This window comes from Gossypium arboreum, chromosome 7, assembly GCF_025698485.1.
Source record: "Gossypium arboreum isolate Shixiya-1 chromosome 7, ASM2569848v2, whole genome shotgun sequence".
NCBI classification, from domain to species: domain Eukaryota; kingdom Viridiplantae; phylum Streptophyta; class Magnoliopsida; order Malvales; family Malvaceae; genus Gossypium; species Gossypium arboreum.
The window spans coordinates 93,580,007-93,602,310 of record NC_069076.1 but is presented as its reverse complement, the minus strand read 5'-3'; the positions used below and the strand labels follow the sequence as shown (position 1 = coordinate 93,602,310).

General features: G+C 35.2%; 1 long non-coding RNA gene across 1 annotated transcript; it reads left to right on the top strand.

The window, feature by feature from the left end:
• The first annotated feature begins 16,019 nt into the window (after window positions 1-16,019).
• Window positions 16,020-16,768, top strand: LOC128295325 (uncharacterized). Its single transcript, XR_008285686.1, has 2 exons — window positions 16,020-16,278; window positions 16,537-16,768. It is a non-coding gene; the product is annotated as an uncharacterized LOC128295325 (long non-coding RNA).
• The last annotated feature ends 5,536 nt before the right edge of the window (window positions 16,769-22,304 follow it).

Below are 22,304 nucleotides of genomic sequence, written 5' to 3'. Positions count from 1 at the left end.
AAAAAAAGAAATTGAAAATACCTCAGCATGTGACCTGAGGCTCAACTCGCCTCTAGCAATACGAGCTGACTTTTAAAAAAAAGAATTGAAAATACCTCAGCGTGTAGCCTGAGGCTCAACTCACCTCTTGCAATATGAGTTGATTTTTTTTGAAACATAAATTGAAAAACAGAAATTAAAAATACCAAGGCGTGTGACCTGAGGCTCAACTCGCCTCTTGCAATACGAGTTGACTTTTAAAAAACAGGAATTGAAAATACCTCAGCGTGTGACCTGAGGCTCAACTCACCTCTCGCAATATGAGTTGATTTTTTTTAAACAGAAATTGAAAAACAGAAATTGAAAATACCTCGACATGTAACCCGAGCCTCAACTCACCTCTCGCAATATGAGTTGATTTTTTTGAAAAATAGAATTTGAAAAACAGAATTTGAAAATACCTCGACATGTAACTCGAGGCTCAATTCACCTCTCGCAATATGAGTTGATTTTTGAAAAACAGAAATTGAAAATACCTCAGAATGTGACCCGAGGCTCAACTCACCTCTCGCAATATGAGTTGATTTTTTAAAAACAGAAATTAAAACATCAGAGTACCAAAACATGTCATCTGGTGGAACTCAGGTGTCTTTTCCTTGATTCAGTACAACTATCATCACATCCTCTTACTCTGCTAGAGCACCTGTATATGTCATGCATGATGTTATCATGATATGCACATGTTTTGCCTTAAATGCTTGCATGCCTACATGATTATGCTATGCGCCTTGGGCTTATTAGTTATGATTTTTGTGATGATCTGCATTCTTTGCCTCAATTCTTGACTTTCTTTTCATGCTTTGTACCCATCCTCAAGCTTTACGAGTAATCTGTGTTTCTCAGATATCACTCTTTTGCCCCCGGTTGAACTTTGTCCTTGTTTTGAGGCTCTTGTACTTATCAAATTTTCATCTGGGTAATGCTCAACATTTCTTTTGTTCAGAGTATGTCATTTTACTATTTATTATTTAAATAAACCACATAATGAGATGCATGAAAATGGTCAGGTAGAGACGAAAGGGATACCTCACATTTATTTATTTCAAAGGTAGCAAAGAAAGAAAGTTAACCAAGGATAGTAAAAAGTATCATAAAGAGAAAGGGCATCGCATTCAACAGATACAAATGCTCTAGATATTCAACACATGAACTCTTCCACGTTTTTTAATCAAGAATCCTTTCTAGTGTGGCTTCTTGTGTAGAAGATTTTGAGCTTTCAGAAATGCTTCAAATACTGTAGTCTCGCTGTTTGACCTACCGTTCAACCGCCTTGCTCTTTAAGCCCGAGTTTGCTTCATTAGGATGCCCTTTCGGGTTTTCATACTAATCTTTTGTGTTAATCAAGACGCCCTTTCCGGGTTTTCATCTTAATCTTTTTTTTTTTAGGCATAATATTTCTTTACAGCATCTGAGTTCACTGGGTTAGGTAACTCTTTCCCATCCATCTCAGTGAGAATCAAAGCTCCACCTAAGAAAGCCTTCTTCACGACATATGGTCCTTCCCACTTTGGTGTCCATTTTCCTCGGAAGTCTTTTTGTATTGGAAGAATCTTTCTTAGCACGAGTTCTCCTTCGTAGAATTCTCTTGGCCATACTTTCTTGTCATGAGCCACGATCATTCTCTTCTGGTACATCTGTCCATGACAGATTGCCTTCAAATGTTTTTCTTCGATAAGGTTTAACTGGTCATATCGAGCTCGAACCCACTCTGCTTCCTCTAGTTTTGACTCCATTAAGACTCGTAGAGAGGGGATCTCAACTTCAATAGGTAGCACAGCTTCCATTCCATAGACCAGAGAGAAAGAAGTTGCTCCCGTAGATGTCTGCACAGATGTGCGATATGCATACAAAGCGAATAGTAGCTTCTCGTGCCAGTCTTTATATGTTCTGGTCATTTTCCCAATAATCTTCTTAATATTCTTGTTGGCCGCTTCAACTGCTCCATTCATTTTCGGGCGATAGGGTGAGGAGTTATGCTGCTTTATTTGAAATTGTTCACACACTTCCTTCATCATCTTATTGTTCAAATTCAAAGCGTTATCTGAAATGATTCTTTCAGGCAAACCATATCGACAAACGATTTACTTTTTTAAAAACCTGCAAACTGCAGTCTTCATCACATTTGCAAATGAAGCGGCTTCTATCCACTTCGTGAAATAATCTATCACTACAAAAATGAATCGGTGTCCATTAGAAAATTTTGGGGAAATTGGCCCTATAACATCCATGCCCCACATAGAAAAAGGCCACGGAAAAGTCATGATATGAAGGGGCGAAGGGGCTACATGAATTTTATCACCATAAATTTGACATTTGTGGAATTTTCATACAAAACTAATGCAGACACTTTCTATCGTTAGCTAATAGTAACCAAGTCTCATAATCTTCCTGGCCATAGTGAAACCATTGGCATGTGTCCCACAAATTCCCTCATGGACATCTTCAAGTATTTTTCTGGCTTCAACAGCATCTACGCATCTCAAGAGCACTTGATCTTTTCCTTTTTTGTACAGAATGTCCCCATCAAGAACGAATCCTACTGCCATTCTTCTGATTGTTCTTTTATCGTTCTCATTTGCTTGTTCGGGATACTTTTGGTTCTTGACATATTCTAAGATATCATGGAACCATGGTCGTCCATCTGGCTCTTTTTCAATACTGAAGCAATGTGTAGGGACTTCATATATGCTCATTTGCAGAGGCATTATTTCTGCTTCTCTGTTCGCTTTAAACATTGAAGCCAAAGTGGTCAAGGCATCAGCCAATTGGTTTTTTTCTCATGAGAAGTAATTAAAAGTTATTTCTTTGAATTCTTTAATTAGTCTTGCCACTAGATCGCTGTATTTGACTAATTTCGACTCTCTCACTTCCCAATCTCCACAGATTTGGTATATCACCAACGCTGAGTCCCCATACACCTCTAAGACTTTAACGTTTCATTCAATAGCTGCACGAAGTCCCATGATACAGGCCTCATATTCCGCTATGTTATTTGTACAGAAGAAATTCAGCCTGGCAGTGAAGGGATAATGGTTCCCTTCTGGTGATACTAAGACTGCTCCAATCCCATGCCCCAATGTATTCGATGCACCGTCAAAGCTCATCTTCCATGACTTCTCTTTAGATGACTCACATTCTTTCCCCGTAATGCACATCAAGTCTTTATTTGGGAAATCAAATCTCAATGGCTCGTATTCCTCCATCGTTCGAGTTGCTAACAAATCAGCTATTGCACTCCCTTTTATTGACTTTTGGCTCACATAGACGATGTCGTATTCTGATAGTAGGATCTGTCATCGTGCCATTCTTCTTGAGAGTGCAGGCGATTCCATCATGTACTTTATTGGGTCCAGCTTTGAAATTAATACAACACATATTGCCTGAGCCTCCGAACTACCCAAACCAAAGCACAACAGAATTTTTCAATTGACGAGTACTTTGCCTCATACTCTGTGAACTTTTTGCTGAGATAGTAAATCATCTTTTCTCTTTTCCCTGACTCATCATATTGCCCCAGTACGCAACCCATTGAATTTTTGAACACAGTCAGATACAATATTAACGGTCTTCCTAGAGTTGGCGGTACTAGTACCGAGGGACTAGACAAATACTGTTTTATCTTGTCAAAACCCACTTGGCACTCCTTGTTCCATTCTTCCGGATTATGTTTTCGAAGGAGTCGAAAAATTGGGTCACACTGATTGGTAAGTTGAGCAATGAACCGAGCGATGTAGTTCTACCTCCCTAAAAATCCTCTGACTTCTTTTTGTGTGCGCGGAAATGGTAGTTCTTGTATGGCTTTTATCTTATCCAGATCAACTTCAATGCCTCTCTCGCTAACGATGAAGCCTAGCAATTTTCCCGAGGTAGCCCCAAATGTACACTTGGATGGATTAAGCTTTAGCTGGAACTTTCTCAGTCTTTCGAACAACTTCCTGAGGTTCCCAACATGCTCTCTTTCCTCCTTGGATTTGGCGATCATATCATCGATGTAGACTTCTATTTCTTTGTGCAACATGTCATGAAACAACATCACCATGGCCCTCTGATATGTTGCCCCAGCGTTCTTTAATCCAAACGGCATCACCTTATAACTGAATGTTCCCCACATTGTTATGAAAGTAGTTTTCTCCATATCCTCAAGAGCCATATTTATCTGATTATAACCCGAGAATCCATCCATGAACGAAAATAATGAATGTTTGGCTGTGTTATCCACCAATGTATCGATGTGTGGCAAAGGAAAATTATCTTTAGGACTTGCTCGATTTAGATCACGATAATCCACACACATTTGTACTTTGCTGTCTTTCTTCGGTACTGGTACTATGTTAGCTACCCATTCTGGGTACTTAGAGACTTGTAGGAAGCCAGCATCAAACTGTTTCTTGACTTCTTCTTTTATCTTTAATAGCATTTCAGGTCTCATTCATCTTAGCTTCTGTTGAATGGGTCTGCATTCTGGTTTCAGTGGGAGTCTATGGACCGCTACATCTTCTTTCAAACCTAGCATGTCCTGATACGACCATGCAAATACATCTTTGTACTCATGGAGCAAAGCGATCAAATCATGTTTGGTGTTATCTGAAATAGAGGTCCCAATCTTCACTTCTTGCCTCTTTTCTTCATTTCCTCAGTTTACTATCTTAACAGATTCTTGATGAGGTAGAATCTGTTTATCTTCTTGTTCTACCATTCTTAGTAAGTCAGGAGACGAGACATAGTCTTCAACATTTTCCTCAGCTTCAAACTCTCCTAAGCAAATAGCCTTTTCGAAATCGATTTCAAGATTTGTAACGGGTTTTTTCATATCGTTGATATCTGAGTACCTGAAAGTTGAATGGAAAAGAAAACTATAGAGGAGCATCAAAGTATTGGGACCAACAAGCATAATATTATGGCATGATGTGAGATATATGCAATGAGAAGCTATGAGAAGAGGGAAAAATTATAAAGTTAATGAGAATGAAAAGACCATGAAAAAATGCATCTTCATTAATGTTCATTTAATGATAAAGACCATGACAAAATGCATCTTCATTAATGTTCATCTAATGATAAAGAGCAAATCATAAGCTCTTACAAAAGAATCCCTACTATTACTTAGGGACACATAAAAATGAGAGTGTTAACATTGAGCATTACTCTGGAGAAGACTTAGAAACTACAAGGACATCCACAACAGTCCAATTGTTCAAAATGAATCCAGGAGGGCAAGGGCGTATCATTGAAACATCCTTAATTGCATCATTTCCTTTGTCAATGACATTTATACTGACATTCTGAAGACCCCTTTCAATTAATAACAGCGTACTTCGTAGATTATCTTGCCCGGGGTATATCATTCCTGCAGATGTAAATGTTTTTGACAAAGGAGGGTACGTTATGGGTTTCCATTCTAATTCTCGGCCTAAGGCTCTTGCAATCCACCTTTCTCGATCTTTTTGCAACTGTTTTCTTCTTTGTCGTATATCTGGTTCGAACCTTAAACAGTATCGAGCCTTGTGGGGTGCTGATTTTAGCGCTATAATTATCCCTTGCTGATATCTCCCCAAACCTTTTCTCGGTCGGGCTCCCTTTCCCACAGTCAGCTTAATTCCCATCTTGGTATTCCTTGATAGCTTAGGCATGGGAATTTTATTTCCTTCAGCAACAAACATAGCATTGATGAATTCGAATGAACAGAAGGAACATTCTACTGCATCCTTGCTTACTTCAAGGTATGATGTATCAGCAGAGATAGATGCGACAATGTCCTCCTCACCCACGACAGTGACCAAAAGACCATCCATGATAAACTTCACTTTTTGATGGAGAGATAAAGGAACTGCCCCAGCAGAGTGGATCCAAGGCCTTCCTAAAAGGCAATTATATGAAGGCGTGATGTCCATGACCTGAAACTCGATGTCATATATATAGGGGCCCACTTCTAGAGGAATTTTGATTTTTTTCCATGACTTCTCGTCTTGTCCCATCGAATACTCTTACTGTAGAGTGACAAGGCCTCAGATAAGATATATCAATTAGAATTCTAGAAAACGTGGCCAAAGGCATGACATTAAGTGCTAACCCGTTATCAATGAGCACATTCGGTATTATATAACCCTTGCAACGGGTTGTGATATGTAATGCTTTTACGGAGCCCCTACCATTTGGCGGTATTTCGTCATCACTGAAACAAATAATATTATCCGCGTTCAGGTTATTCACCTATCTATCAAGTTTTTTGACAGATATATTGCTTGCTACGTAAGCTTGATTTAACACTTTCAGCAAAGCATTTCGATGTGGTTCTGAATTCAACAGTAGGGATAATACCAAGATTCATGTCGGTTGTTTGCTTAACTATTCCACGACGTTATATTCACTATGCTTGATGAACTTCAAGAATTCATGTCCTTCTTCTTCATCCACGGGCCTTTTAACTTCTTGTTCGGATGGAGTCTCAAGTTTAACCTTGGCCTTGTGCATCGGTGCCTTTCATTTTTACTTCAAGTCATTAGTCTTCTTTATTAGTTCAACCGCTTTAGATTAACACATCCCGCTGCGGGTGAAGTGTCCTACTTCGCCAACATTTTCGGTCGTGACTTTGGATTTTTCACCTTCAGGTATGATAATGTTGACATCATATTTCCATGGTACTGACTTGTTGTCTTTGTAAGGGAAAGGAGATGGTACTTCAATTATCATCTTTGGTTTCATTTGTTCTTTTTTTATATCATAATAAATCACCAATGGTCGATCGGCACTATAAGGGAAACCTGATGATTATTTATCAGAAGTGCATACTTCTCCTTCATCATCCTCTTTCATTTTGTTAGAGATCTTAACTTCTTTGTTGTCCATCATGTCTTGAAGTAATTTTTTAAATTCTTTACAAGACTGGATATCATGCCCCTCGATCCCATGAAAATCACAAAAACACTGACTTTTTGTATTTTTTTTCTTTGAAACTTCTGTTAGGGTGACAGAACAGCCCATTTTCAACCATTACCTCTCAAATCTTTCGCAGCGGTGTCTCTATTTCAGAAACACAACTTTTGGCACGCCACCTGTCTTCTTTTGCCAACGCGCTTACGTTTCCTTCAGTGTGGTTAGGGAGCGAATTTCCAGCCATATTGCCAACACCATCAAATCATAAAATACCTGCATTGATAAGACCTTGAACCCTCATTTTAAAGGCTAGACAATTTTCTGTAGAATGCCCCTGATTTCCGGCGTGATCCATACAACTGGCATTAGAATCGTACCATTTTGGGTATGGAGGCTTCAGGGGTGCAATATAATGTGGGGATATTAATTTTTTTCCAATAGTTTTGGGTACAGCTCTCCGCATGACACGGGAATTGGGGTGAACTAGGGTACTGGGGTTTTTCAAGATTGGATCTTGTCGGTCTTTGTTCATTTTTTGGTTGGTTTTGAGCAGGCATGGCATTTGGTGGGAACATGGCAAATGATCTTTGGTTATCTATGGCTTAGACGGGAAAAGGAGGAGGTACTTGATAGTAAGGGCTTTGGGGAGGATAATAAAAGTTTGGAGGGCGATATCGAGGTCGTGGCTGGACTGAGTAAAGATTAGAAGTGTGGTGGCTCTCAGCTCCCACCATATGGGCTTCTGCCTCTTTTTTCTTTATAGGTGCTGCCCTTTTCAAGCTCTCGGAACCTTCCATCCTTCCACTTTTGATGGCATTTTCTATAAGTTCCTCGGATATTACAATATCTGCAAAGTCTTTCGTGGCACTTCCTACCAACTTATCATAAAATGGTGCTTTTAAAGTATTGATGAAAAGGACCGTTATTTTAGTTTTAGTCAATAGAGGTTCTACTTGAGCCGAGATATCCCTCCACCTTTGCGCGTATTTCCTAAAAGTCTCCGTCGGCTTCTTTTCCATTATCTGCAGAGTTAGCCGATCAGGCACCATGTCAGATACATGCTTGTATTGTTCACAAAATGCTGACACCAAGTCTTTCTATGATCGGATCCTTTTTCTACTAAGTTGATTGTACCATCGAAAGATCGATCTGACCAAGCTATCCTGGAAACAGTGTATTAACAATTTATCTTCATTCACGTAACCAGTCATCTTTCGGCAAAACATGACATGATGCGCCTTTGGACATTTCATTCCATCATATTTTTTAAAATCTAGCACTTTAAATTTTGGAGGCAGAACCAGATTGGGCACCAAACTAAGCTCTTTGGCACTTAGTGCAGAGAAGGTTTCAGCACCTTCTATCGCCTTGAGCCTTTCTTCCAAGCTCCTATACTTATCCTGGGCATCATGATCATCCATTTTCAACCTGGCTATTTCTACCGGATCGTCCAAATCTAGAACATTGGGGTCAGCAGGATTAGCTCTGGGGTTCGATACGAATATACCTTACCCTAGATGAGTAGGGGGGTACGAGTCGTTACGCCAAGCTTGCAGGTTCTCCTCGATGACATTCTCGTTGCATTACATGTGTGTGAGGTGGAGTGAATCTTGGGGGATAGAGCGGATCCTGATCATGATTAGCTCTTGGCTGAGGCTCCATAGTGTCAGGGCTCTGCATAGGTCCTTTTCCTTTGACCAAAGCTGTCATCATCTCCATCATTTTGGCCATCTGATCTCTTTGCTCGAGCGATTCCTCTCAAGATCTTAACATCAAATCTCTTCCTTCCTGTTGTGACTTGGTCAACTGCTCTTGCAATTCTCTTTGGGTCCTTTCCATCCTTTCAATTCTCTCATTGAACTCGGCTTTTATAATTCTAACTTTTCGGCGCGTCCTATAAGAATGGCGTGATTCCAGACTTGGAGTGTTGCAACTGCGAATTATACGGTTTTAGCCTCAGTGAATGATTATGGTGATATGTACATGCAATGAACAGATAAATGAATGAATGACGAATGAATGTTAGTCATGAATGAATGTGCAAGAATTTGGTGTTGATTCCAAGATGGCCCCTACTTAGGCATTTCATTAATCAAAAGAGTCTATTACAAAATGTTTCACTATCTTTGATTCAATAGTTACATAAATTTTCTAGCCACATCGCCTTGTTTCTTCACTCGTTCTAAGAATTCTGATATACTTGATCTTTGACTCGGAAGGAATTGGCAACTGAGAGCTTCGGCTTCATTTGATGATTGTACGACTTGCATAGCCGCCTTGCGAATTTCATTGATCACAGAGTCGAGTTTCATTTCCTTTTCTTGGAGAGCTCTTTCGTAGGCGTGAGTGTCTCTGTCGTACTGACTATTCTTTTCTTCCAGGGCTTTTAGGAGATTATCCAACTGTTGCTGTTGAGCTTGCAGTGTATTTTCTAAATCTCGTACTTTCCCTCTTAGTTCTTGATGTTTAAACTGACTAGTAATTAGTTCTACAAACACAGTTTCATATTCAAGATTCTTCTTTTTTAACTCTGTCATAGCACGCGCAGCTTTTTCCTCTTCTTTCTTTGCTTTCCCTCTCCAGAAATCCATCCCACCTTTGATATTGCTAATTTCTTCCTTCCATTCTGCTGACAACTTACCCAAACCACTATTTTTTATAGTGTTTCTTAATTTCTTATTTTCTAAATCAAAATCCCTTGAATCGTTTCTTACGATCTCAGCCTCTCTTTGAGCTTTCCCGGTTTTAGATTTTTCAATTTCAACATCGATCTTCAGCTGGTAGTTTTCCTCTTGAAGAGAATTGATATCTCGTAACAGCTTAGCCTTTTCACATTCAAATTCATGTCTTGCTATTTCCAACTCGGATGACATTTCTTCTGAGAAAGGATTCTGGAAAGTATAATCCGTCAGCGAGATATGTTGACTGTTCACTCGTCGCTGTCTCCATATGTCATAATCTTGAGTGATGGTATCGGCATAGAGAGCTAACTCCATTAGGTGAATTTCCTTTCAAGACTTTGCAGTATCTCGGACTCTTTTCATGTAACCCTCACTTGTAAAGGCAAACTCAGACTGTGCAAATCCTCCGGTAGCAGGTATGAACTGTCGTGAAGCAAACTGTCTTTGAACCATTAATGGGGCATATCCAACTCCTCCCCATAATCCTAGTAAAGGCACCCAATCTTGGCTTCCAGATTTATATAACAGAACTGAAGGACGGATCCATGGTGCTCTCTAAGTTATCTCTTCGGCACGAAGGTTTTGAAAAACTGAAACCCAGTGTTGTTCGGTAACATCCTTTGGCCAATCTTTCTCAAGATAAGCTTTCAATGGGGAAAATGTTTTTAAAAACATGTGGAAGGGTGTACGCTCTACTTTCCAGAAATGGCTCAGAATCCAAACATTAAGTAACTACGCACATCCGATAAAATGTCCTTCCTCTTTTCTCCTACAACTGTTTAGAGATCTAAAAGTCTCAGCTAAGATAATCGGGACGGGGTTGATCCCTTGCCTCAACCTTTCGAAGAAATCTACTACCGCAACTTCTACATGCTCGAGAACCTTTGGGAAGACAATTAATCCATAAATGGCCAAAGCAAACATCCATTCTCTTCACAATATTTGGATGGTTTTGAACTAAATCTCGCAGAGAAAACCACGAAACACAACTAACTTCGTTCTTCTTCTTTATTTGTTTTTCAGCCCACATATCAGTTATTCCCGTCAACCTCACTAACTTTTTCTTGAAGGTTATTGGTTTGGGCTCTTTCACATATATCTTGCTGAATTGTACATTGTCAATGCGAAGTAAGGTTGCATACTCTTCTATGGTCGGAGTCATATCTTCCTGATTGAAAGTGAAACATTGGTAAGCTGGATCCCAGAATCGAACCATGGCTTGAATCAGTTGTTCATCTACATTGACGGTGATCAAGTGAGCTATATCCCTGTACTTTTCGATGAAGATGCCCCTAGTGTTTGAATCCCACTGTTTCCAAATCCGAGTCAAATCCTCGAGGTTATTCTGACGAGCATTTATAGTTACTTGCTCGGGAAGACTGGAAATACATCCTTCCATTAAACTGTCCCCTTTCGCTTTCTGAGTCTTCAAAGACCAATTTCGAATCACGGTATTTTTCTCGGTCACTTGTGTAATTGACTCTTCCATCATAAATCTGTTTTTGGCAACCAATCTCTAATTAACACCTTCCTAATCAAGATGCCTATGATACATGATGAAAAATAAAGATAAAGACAAATAACCTTGGTTAGTAATCACAACAAATAAGAACTGAGAAAAACTATAGAAACTTCAACAAATTAAGCTACCCAGTTCAATTCCTTTGCATAAACAGTGTAAATGTAAAGGAAACGAAAGGCAAGAGGCGTTTCTCCCGTGTACTTATTTTGGTGACTATTAACAAACAGAGGTTCGGCATGGCTCTAATTAGGTGGCTCATATGGTTTACTATATGCGGTTTCAGTTCTAGACAGGTACTCGAATTGTTCGCACTACCGTCTACTAAAACTAGTACGAAGCCTCGGTCGTAGCCCATCCAAGGCTCACGAGTTCAATTCGAGGGATTACATTTACTTATGCCTATGCAAAGGGACAAGTTAACTCACGAAAGCATAAGTCGTATGTAACCCGAAAGTATTCACTAGCCTGTGCAGAGGGACGAGTTAACTCACAAAGGCATAGCGTTTACTTCCACTTAAGCGGATGGAGCCCAGGTAGAGAGCTCATGTTATGCAAAAAATGCAAATGCACGGTGTGTAGGGAGAAACTCACAAACCTTTACGTTTTATTTAAAAACTAAACCAAAAAAAGCTAAAACCATAAAACTTAGAGCTAAAAAACAACAAGATAAAACAAGTTAGAAGAATATTTACAACATGATGCAAGTGCATGGCTTTTCAAAAACAAAATTTAAGGATCACGACTAAATATTAATTTGAACAAGAAATTTTGAAAATTTTGACAACATGCGTTTAATTCTAGACTCGACTCTCCAAAAAGGTCCTCAGTGAAGTCGCCAGCTGTAGCGACGTGAAAATTTTCGCTTTGGTCACTTGTTGAGGCGATTATTTGAAAATTTAAAAATAGAATTTCGGCTTTAAAAAGAAAATGAGTCGCCACCGATCTTTTTTTCTAAGTGTGATCGGACACCTAATAAATCCTCTTTTTTTAAAAAAAGAAAATTTATTTTTGAACAACAATGAAGGCCGAATTTGGGTCAACGCGAAAATCCAGAGAAAAATAGGGTTTGGGAGTCAGTTTTGCACGAGGAAGGTATTAGCACCCTCGCGACGCCCAAAATTGGTATCTTGTTAAACATGCGTTGTCTTGATTTTCAAAAATGCGAGTTCAATATAACATTTAATCGTGATCCAATTAAAACACGAGAAATTTCAAGTTTTTTTGGTTTTTTTTTGTTTGAAGGATGTCCCGTTTTTTTAACACGAGCCAACGTGATTCATCCAACATAGTGATGAAATCACAGACTTGATGTTAAAATCGGTACATTGCCTTATTTTTAAAATTAAAATGTAAAAAAGTTTCTAAAATGATAGTAAAAAATCTTAGAATATTATTGTAAAAAATTGCAAATAATGATGCAAATAATAAAATATATAAAATATAAAATATTAAAATATCAAAATATTAGAATAATAATAAATAATATTGACAAATAAAAATAAAATAGAAATAAAAAGTGTACATAATATATATATATATATATTAGAAATAATAATGATGTTTAAAAACAATACTATTAACAATACTACATAAATATGTACATATATATTAAAAATAAATACATAATAATATTAAAAGTATGTACATAATATAGTATTAAAATACATACATAATATAGTTATTAAAAAATATATACATAAGATAATATAAAAATATATACATGAAATAGTATAAAAAATATAACTAATAATATTAAAATATATACATAATATATATAAAAACAATTACGATATATATATATATTAGAAATGATAATAATATGAAAAAAACTATTAATACACTACATAAATACGTACATGTATATACATATATAAATATTAAGTGAAAATCAATACTAGTACTAATAATATTAATAATAAATATAATAATAATAATAAATATATATGCATATAATAGTAAAAAAGCGAGACATTTAAAAAATATAACTGAATATAATATAAGAATAATAATAATAATATAAAATAATAGTGATAACAATAATATATATAACATGAATAATATTTAAAGCTAAATGAAATAGCAAAATAATATAAAATTCAAGATAAATCTGAAAAATAAATGAAAAAGGACTAAAATTGGATTAAAATCGAAGTTTTGGGGCAAATTTAAAATAAAATATAAAAAGAGGACCCATTTGAGCAGCGTGCAAGCTGCAGAGGGCCAAAAAATAATTTACCGAGCCTTTAAAAGCGGCGTCATTGAAAGGAGGATCAAATCATAAGCGATAAATTTCAGGCCAATTTAAAAGAAATAAAAACCTAATTGCAAAATATAGAAAAAGCGGAAGGACCGCGCGCGCAATTAGCCCTTAAGAGCAAAAACGTGCGGATCCTGAGTGGGTAGGGTCGGGTCGACCCGATCCAGGGCAAAACGACGTTGTTTTATGCCCTGGATCCCAAGGTCAAAACAGCGCATTGCTTGGGTATTTAAACCCTAAAAACTTTATTTTTTTTTCATTTCAGCCTCTCAAACAAAAAAAAACAAGAAAACCCTTCAAAAAAAAACTCTTTCCTCCACCCTTTGAATCCGGCCAAACTCCGATGGGACTTTCGCCACACGTCGCCGTCGCCGGCCATCGCACACGGTGGCCAAAAGTTCAAAAGGTAACTTTTTTTGTTATTTTATTTTATTTTAATAATACATATGTATATGTATATAAAAAGAGAGAAAAAACAAAAAAGAAAGAAAGAAAAAAAAATTCGAAAGAAGAAAAAAAAAGAAGAAAAGGATGCTAACCACCTTCTGTCGTTTCTGTATTTTATTCTTGCTTTTGGTTATCGTCTGTTTTAGTGTTATTCTCTACTTTGGTGGTTTGGAGTCACTTGTTTTGAGTTTGAAACTATGGTTTTATATTCATGAATTGCCGAATCCTTTACATTGTTGTTTTTGGTGGCTTTTATAGCCTTTACAATGTTTTTGTTTATTATTTGTTGTCTTTTCTTTTTGATTCCTTGCAGGTGCAAGTGGGCGACAGTGGCGTGTTGTAGGTGGCTGGTGGTGCAGAGGGCAGTTGGCCGAAAGTCAGGGGGTGGTTGCGGCGCCGCAAGCTAGGGGGCTAGGGTTAAATTTAGGGTTTTTTTTATTTGTTTCTGATTTTGGGTTTTAGTGTTTGGGCTGTTAGGAATTGGGTTTGGGGTTTGGGTTATTGTTAGGTCAAAATTGTAAGGGGTTAATTTAAGTGTTGGGCTTCTGTTGGGTTTTGATGTAAATGGGTTTAAGTAGGTCTGATAGGTTAAGGGTTTTGGGTTGGTTTGATTCAATTTGGGTTTGGGTTAGGTGGGTCAAAATTGGTCTGCAACAACCTCGTAATTAGATCATTTTAATAAACGGTTTAATTTATTAAAACAAATATTTTTGGTTTACGAAATTCAGGAAAAGGGTTCGGGAGCCAGTTACGCGCGAGGAAGGATTAGCACCCTCGTGACGCCCAAAATTAGTACCTAGTTGATTAATTAAAGTCTTGGTGTCGAAAATTGAAAACCCGAAAAGAATCTAAAAATGCGATCCCTCTTTGTATTAATATTTTCTTTTGCTTAAAAAGATGCTTGAGTAAATTGAAATGTATGTTAAAGACTCTTTTATCTCGCGGTAACAAAATGTCACATCTCGTAAGTTAGGACAAGACACCTCGAATCCTTGAGAATAAATTTGCCCTTTATTTTTTATTTAAATCTCGTGTACTTTAATTTTTGAAAGGATATTCTGTCATTCAAGTTCGAAGAGAAAGTCAAAACCCCGTAAGTTAAGGTACGATTTCTCGAATCTCCCAAATACTAAACATTGCCTATTTTTGAAATTTTGTTTTGAATAATAATAGGTGTAATATTTAAACGATGTGTATTTATCTTATTTGGATACAATACCTCAATGGATAAATATATCTAAACTTAATGCATAGTATAATGATAAATGGAATAATATATAATAGCTATATGGGTAGAACGATAGAATAAACAAATATAGGAATACTATAATGATACAAATGTAGTTGTAATAATAATAACAATAATATTAATGATCAAATCAAAATATTAATAAAATAAATAAGGTAATCTTGAAAATAAAATAAAATGGAAAATGCATGATAATAAAAATAATTAAACATGTCATGAAGATATCAAAAATAATAAAAGCAATAATATAACAAAAAATAAAAAATAAAAGAAATAGAAAAATGAAATAATAATGACAATAGAGCAAAAATGTACAAGTATGAACAATATAAATTTTAAAATAAAAAGCAAGACAATTATAAATAAATGAATAAATAAGTAAATAATAATAATAAAAAGAAAAATTCATGAAAAGATGAAATTGCAATAGATAAATAAATAAGTAAACAATAATAAAATAAAATAAAAATCCATGAAAAGGCTGAAATTCACTAAATAGAGGATTTAATTGAAATTTAAAGGAAACTAGGGGTATAAATTGCAAATAATAAAAAAAATAGGCCAATAAGGGTTAAAATTTAATGCGCTAAAAAAGGACAGGGACTGAAAAGGGAAATATCCCTTGTCCTTATACGCATCGTTTCTCATGTTACCAAAATAAAACAGAAATAAAATTATAAGGTGAAACTTGTAAATATGTAAAATAGATAGGACTGGATTGAAAAACAAATAAGTGGCGGAAGGGTCAAAACCGCAAATAACCCATGGATCGCAAAACACGCGGATCCTATTAAAGGGAGGGTCGGACTTCGGGTTTGTCCCAAAACGACGTAGTTTTCAGAGCTTCTGGACTCTTCCGAAACGGCGTCGTTTGGTGTTAGCTATATAAGTTAAGATACCAACAAAAAAAATCATTTTATAACTAGATCTAAAAAAAAAAAATGAATCCTTTCTTTGTTTTTTCTCTCTGGGCATAGCCTAGAATCAGGCCATAGGGTCTGGCGAGCCTCCGCCGTGGCCGAAAAAAAAACTTTCTCAGTCCCTTTTTTTTAGGTTTAAAACCCTAAAAACCAAATCTTTTTTAAATCAAAAGAAGAAAAAGAAAACAAAAAGAGTAACTTTCGGCCTTGCCGTTTTTAGCGAATCCTCGCAGAACCCTAATAGGTTTTGAGGTGTTCAGATTGCCGGAGATAGCCCTCGACGACGACAGGTAAGATTTTTGTTCTTATTTATTGTTTTCTTATTAAATAAAAAAATAAACTAACTACCTTTGATTTTGATTTCTGCTGTTTTAAAACTTTTCTAGTTTTTTTGTATTTCTCTCTGTAAAAAAAAATACATTGAAAATTTCGTGGCTTTTATAGCCAATATTACACTGTTTATTTCTCTGTTTGTTGCCACTATTTGCTTTCATTTCTGCTATTGTTTCTGCTGCCATTGTTTCTGTCCTTCTTTCATCTTTTGGCAGGTCCCGCGCTACGTCAACAGAGGGGAGAAGGGCTTTTTTGGTGAAAAGGCGACAGACCTCGGGAAGAGGAGCCTCGAGACGGGGCGCGCTGATGTGGCATGGAGGCAGCAACGCATTAGGGTTTCTACTTCTGCTAAAGTTGTTTAGGCTATGGCCTATTGGGCTTAGGGTTTTTGTTTGTTTTGGACCTATAAACTTCGGCCTTATATATCTTTAACTGGGCTGTTTAAAATTTTGTTTTGTTTTGGGTTTTATTTGATTTAGTAGGCCAGGCAAAAATGGACCATTACAGTAAAGTTTGAACCCGTAACCTCAAACACACAATCAAGTCATTTAACCACTAAAGCAAATACTTAATTCTGATAAAATTTAACAAATCAAATATTTAAATTTTGAAAGCGTTACAAATAGGAAAAATACTACAAACAATTAAATCTAAGAAGAATGGTAAGGGTTGTTTGAAAGGTCTTAAATTGGCATTAGGAAAGTGAAGGTTCATATGGCTAGTTTGTAGAAAAAAATGAAAGAACAACGAAAGACACAACCGAAAGTAAACTACAAACGCATAAATTGTTTATGTAGTTTGGACTTAACCTGTATATGAGGAGATTTGCTCAATAAACCTCTCTTGTAATGATCCAATTTTAGGCAGTATCGAAAAATACGATTTCAGAACCTCATTTTCGTAAACTGAGACTATGAAGGTAAAATATGAATATTTGCGGAGTTAGTATAAAAATATATTGAAGATTAGTTAGTAATTTAACTGAGAAAATAGTTAATTAACGCATAGGGACTAAAATTGCAAAACTCCAATCGCCATTGAGTTTTAATTTGGAAAATGATTGGGGACCTAGATAGTAATTATCCAAATGATCAAAATAAATATTTAACCAATTTTAAATATAAGTTTGTAAAGAATGATGTTGATTCCCACTTAGCCTTGGTTTATCATTAAATATATATATATATATAAAAGCCTTAATTAAATTAACTAGCCATGATATAAATTGATAAATGATATGTGATGCGAATTTATGATGGAAATGATATGAGATTATGATATGTGAATTGATTTATAATGTGTAATTGAAACATTGATTACCCTATTAACTCTTTGGGTAGAGTCGGATATAGTTGACATGCCATAGGGTCACGGGTGTAATGATAAAAAGTCATCGTTGTCGAGCAACCCGAGATGACAAAGTAAAGAGATTGTGAAAGTCATCATTGCCCAGAAACCTTGGGTGGTAGTATGTACATGTTTTAATAGTCATCGTTTAAGAGGAACCCAAGATGACAGAGAAATAGATCTGTATATCCACCTTGAGTCCGTGTCTGGTTAATAGGGATTCTAAACATGAACTTGATAAATGACATTTGAATGAAACAATTATATGAAATGGTACTATATGTGCATATATGTGAAATGTGACTAAATATAATATGTGAAAGATCATGCAAATTGATTTATTACAAGCCCTGAGGATAAGTATGGAAATGGAACGAATCAATAGATTCGAGTATGAAATGAGATAAAGAAATGAGATTGTGTTATATATGAGCATATGATATGATGGTAGAATGTGTATGATCATATTTATAAATGAATGTGATATGTTACAATAGATTGGCATAAAAAATTGATACATGAGACATATATATTGGTTGATGATGTTGGAAGTTAAATTATGTTTTGATTGCATTATGTTTTGACATGCTATTTGAAATGTAATATTGTCTTAAATCATGAAAGTACCACTGAGTTTTATCGCTTAACATATGGTTTATTTATTTCGTGCGCATGTATTTGTAAATCTTGAAGACTCAAGGAGTGATCCAACATCCAATCTGAGACATTGAGAGTATGCATGTTTGTTTAATTGGTTGAAATAGGCAAATAACTATTTGGGCAAGTTGTTGTGAGTTAATGTTAATGGTCATTTTGAAAATAGTAAGTGACCTCGTGATGAGAAATCGATAGTGAGTGACGTCGTAACCATGGACCTCCGAAGCCAAGACGTCAACTCGGTAATTTTAATATTTTACAATTTAGTCCTTAATCGACCTCATGTTATTAAAAGAGCTTTCATAAGCTGGTTTAAACCCCGAAATTATTTATGTAACATGTCATGATCACATATTGAATATTATAGTATGTATAAACGATTGAATTAAGATTTTAGTTGCTTCGACACTGAATGTGATATCCTGTAATTCAGACCCGACAATCGGATCAAATATGAAGTGTTACATCTCTGCTATAATCTTCACTATAATCTTCACAGCATAAAGAACAGTGATTTAAACTTAGATCTTTTCTCTCAATATACAGCCTCACCTTTGTATGATGTATCCTAGGTTCTAACATCTTGATTTGCAATAGTTAGCAAGTGTTTACATTAACTTCTAAAAATAATACATTTCTCACAAAGCAAAAATAGTTACTCAAATGAACAAATCTCTGAATATGAATTCACTCCAGAAAAGTCTACCCGAAAATAATATTGTTTCTCCGTATAAGTAGCCCGTGATGGGGTTATCTCATCTTTTGAATTTGGGTATCTTCTTCAATTTTAAGCGTCACCCCTTTTATCTTATGTTATCAAATAAGTCTACAAACAGGCTAGGACTCTTATCTTCTTCATTTAAAAATCACACATAGAGTCCTGTAAAGTCGATCTTGAAACAACCTTAAAACGGTGTTGCTGATTTACATGTATAAAACTGAATACAAACAAAGTAAAAAACTCCCAACTAGAATGCAGGTTGTGGCAAAAGTTATGGTTCAAAATGTGGTCACAAGGTATACACCAACTTACTCCACAAACTTGTTTCCTAACACAAAGCTTATGATAGAGTCAACTGCAATTTCATTGCTGTTGTACTTGAAAAGTTAAATGCAGTAATGCATAGATTAGACTTAAAATGCAATGCATCACAACAGGCTCTTGCCAACTACTACCGAATGGAGATTGAGTAGCATTTTAAACCATGTAGAGGCCAGAGACAAGGACACCTCATCTCACCGTACATTTTGGTGTTGTGTCAAACTGTTTTGTCGGCAACATTGTACAAGGTAGAGGACGAAGATTCTATCAAAGGAATTAAAATGGCAAGGGAGGCACCTTCTACCAATCATCTTCTTTTTGTTTCTTAGGGCGAATGTCCGCTCTTTCAGGGCAATTAAGTCTACTCTTAATTTTTCTGTGGGCTGTCAGGATAAATGGTTAACTTGGAAAAATCAGAACTTTTTATTAATCCATCCATCCGTAGAGCAGGGTAAAAGAAGATGGTTGATGGGAATCTTACGCGTCAGAAGGGTTGAGAATCCTAGGAAGTATTTGGGGGTTGATGTCTGCGAGATCAGTGATAAAAGAGCTATTCTAAAACATCATTGACAAGATTCAAGCTAAAGTGGCACATTGAAAGGCGAAGTGTCTTTCATAATGAGGTAGACTCACCTCATTAAATCCACTTTCTTTACATGTTCTGTTTTCAAAGCCTGTCGCTACATTTGTGATAAGATTGACCAGATTTGAGAGCTTTCTAGTGGAGTCATGATACATGCATAAGGAAACTGCATTCGTGTAATTAGACTACAATCTGTAGGCCTAAAGTTGAAGGAGGTCTAGGTATTAGACAGATTGCTTTGATGAATAAAGCACTGTTAGCAAAACAGGTGTGGCGTCTCACAACCAACCCCAATCTACTAATCACCAAGGTTTTCAAAGCAAAATAGTGCAAAAATAAAGAAACCCTTGAGGCATCTGACTCGTGGATTTGGAAAGACATTCTAAAAAGGAGACAAGTGTGTAAGTTAGGAACGATATCCAACTTTGGAGTGGGGATTCTTGTTAATTATTGGAGAGATAACAATATTATTTTTCGTGAAAGATATAACACCATGATGGCCGTAAAAGATTTGCTGAAGAACAAGGGTATATGATTGAGATGATCTAAGAATTAGAACAATGTTGAGGAAGTGACCTGAAAGGAGATTATCTGATATTGCAATTGTCTTTGCAGGTAGGTAAACAATTGGAGAAAGGAATGTGGCTAATGAAGGAGCTGTGTTTAAATCTCCAACATTTACAACTTCATTTATTCTTAAATTACAAAATTTTATATACTATGTTCATATGATCTGACATGAATATATATTAAGTATCTACTATGTTTAAATTTGGTAGTTAGTTTTCTTATTTTAATTTGGCATAATTTGATATCTCTATCCTTATAATATCATTAATTAGTTAAAATAGTTAACACTATTAATTGTTGAGGTTAAAATTTTTTTCTTAAAACATCTATTTCAACATGAAAAGAATACATATCAAACATAATAAATTAAAATGAGTATTTTTAAGAAAAATTTGCATAGACATTTAATCGAAATAGTTTAATAATATTACTATTTATTTGAACTAACTAATAAGTTAAATAATAAAAGACCAAGTTAAATAATAATAAGTTAAATTTCAAATTTAAATACAAGAAAAGGATGAAAACCAGAATTTGACCTTAAAATTACAATATCAAATATTAATATTTTCTTAGTGTCTGCAGCTTTCTTCAAGGGCCTAATAAACCTGGGCTAGGTTTTTTGGTTCACAATCATGTGTCAATGCATTAAGGTTCTTCAATTTTGTAGTTACGGGTTTGGACTTTCGGCTCACAATTTTACCTCTCACAATTACTAAAGTGGAAGTCCCACGAAGCCTAATATTATTTTTAGGATCGAAATTGAGTTTTGTAATTTTTTAGAGCATTTTCATCACTATATTAATTCTTATCTTATTTTTAAAGAATTAAATTAAAATTTTATTATTCTGGTCTAGGGAAGAGGAGAAGCTTGGAGGCTTGTAGTAGCCTTGGCTCTCCTAAAGATGAAAAATTTTAATTCAATCCTTTAGAAATCATAAAATTACATATTAATCTATGATAAAATTGTTCTTTAACCTCTTTAAATATAAAAAAAAATCTATTTAGCTCCTTAAAAATAATAGAATTATAAGTTAATACACCATAAAGTTAACAAGGTATAATATTTCTAATAGTTTTTTGGTTTTTTCATGTCAATTTTACTATTTATATTTGGGGATTATGATTATCACTCTTAACAATATCATATCAAATAATCAAATTTATATTCTCCGTTAAAAATACAATGTGCCTGACTATTGTTTATCATAGAAATACAAGTTCTGTAAATGTGGTTAATGAATTTTTTAAGGAATTATTTCATATATTTTCAATGAAGTTTGAGGAGTTTATAAACAAAATTAGTAAAATCACATTCATTTGAAAATTTTGTATTTGAAATTCTTTTAGATATTAAAGAAAAAATTTTGATTTGGATTTTGCATATCCAATATCAGTTTTATATAGCGTAAACTTAAAATTGCCCATATGATTTGAGTTTGTAATTTTGTGGACCAATTTAATTTCACTAGAAATCCCCAAAATTAGCACTTTCATTTTAAATTTGTCCCTAAATTTTAAAACATTTTAATTACATCTTTAAATTATTAATGTACTATTAATAAGTTCTTTCCGTTACTAAAATCATTAATTTAATTATTAAATGAGACATCAAATCTTATGTGATATAATTTAAAATGAAAATTTTAAAGCAAAATAAATATTGTAAAAATCTTGGTTTTGAAATTTTTAAACTTTTACAAAACTGCCATTCACTTTCTCTTTTTCAGTTTTACTTTATTTTTAGTTTTAGTTTTAAAAATTATGCGATAACATTTTATTTT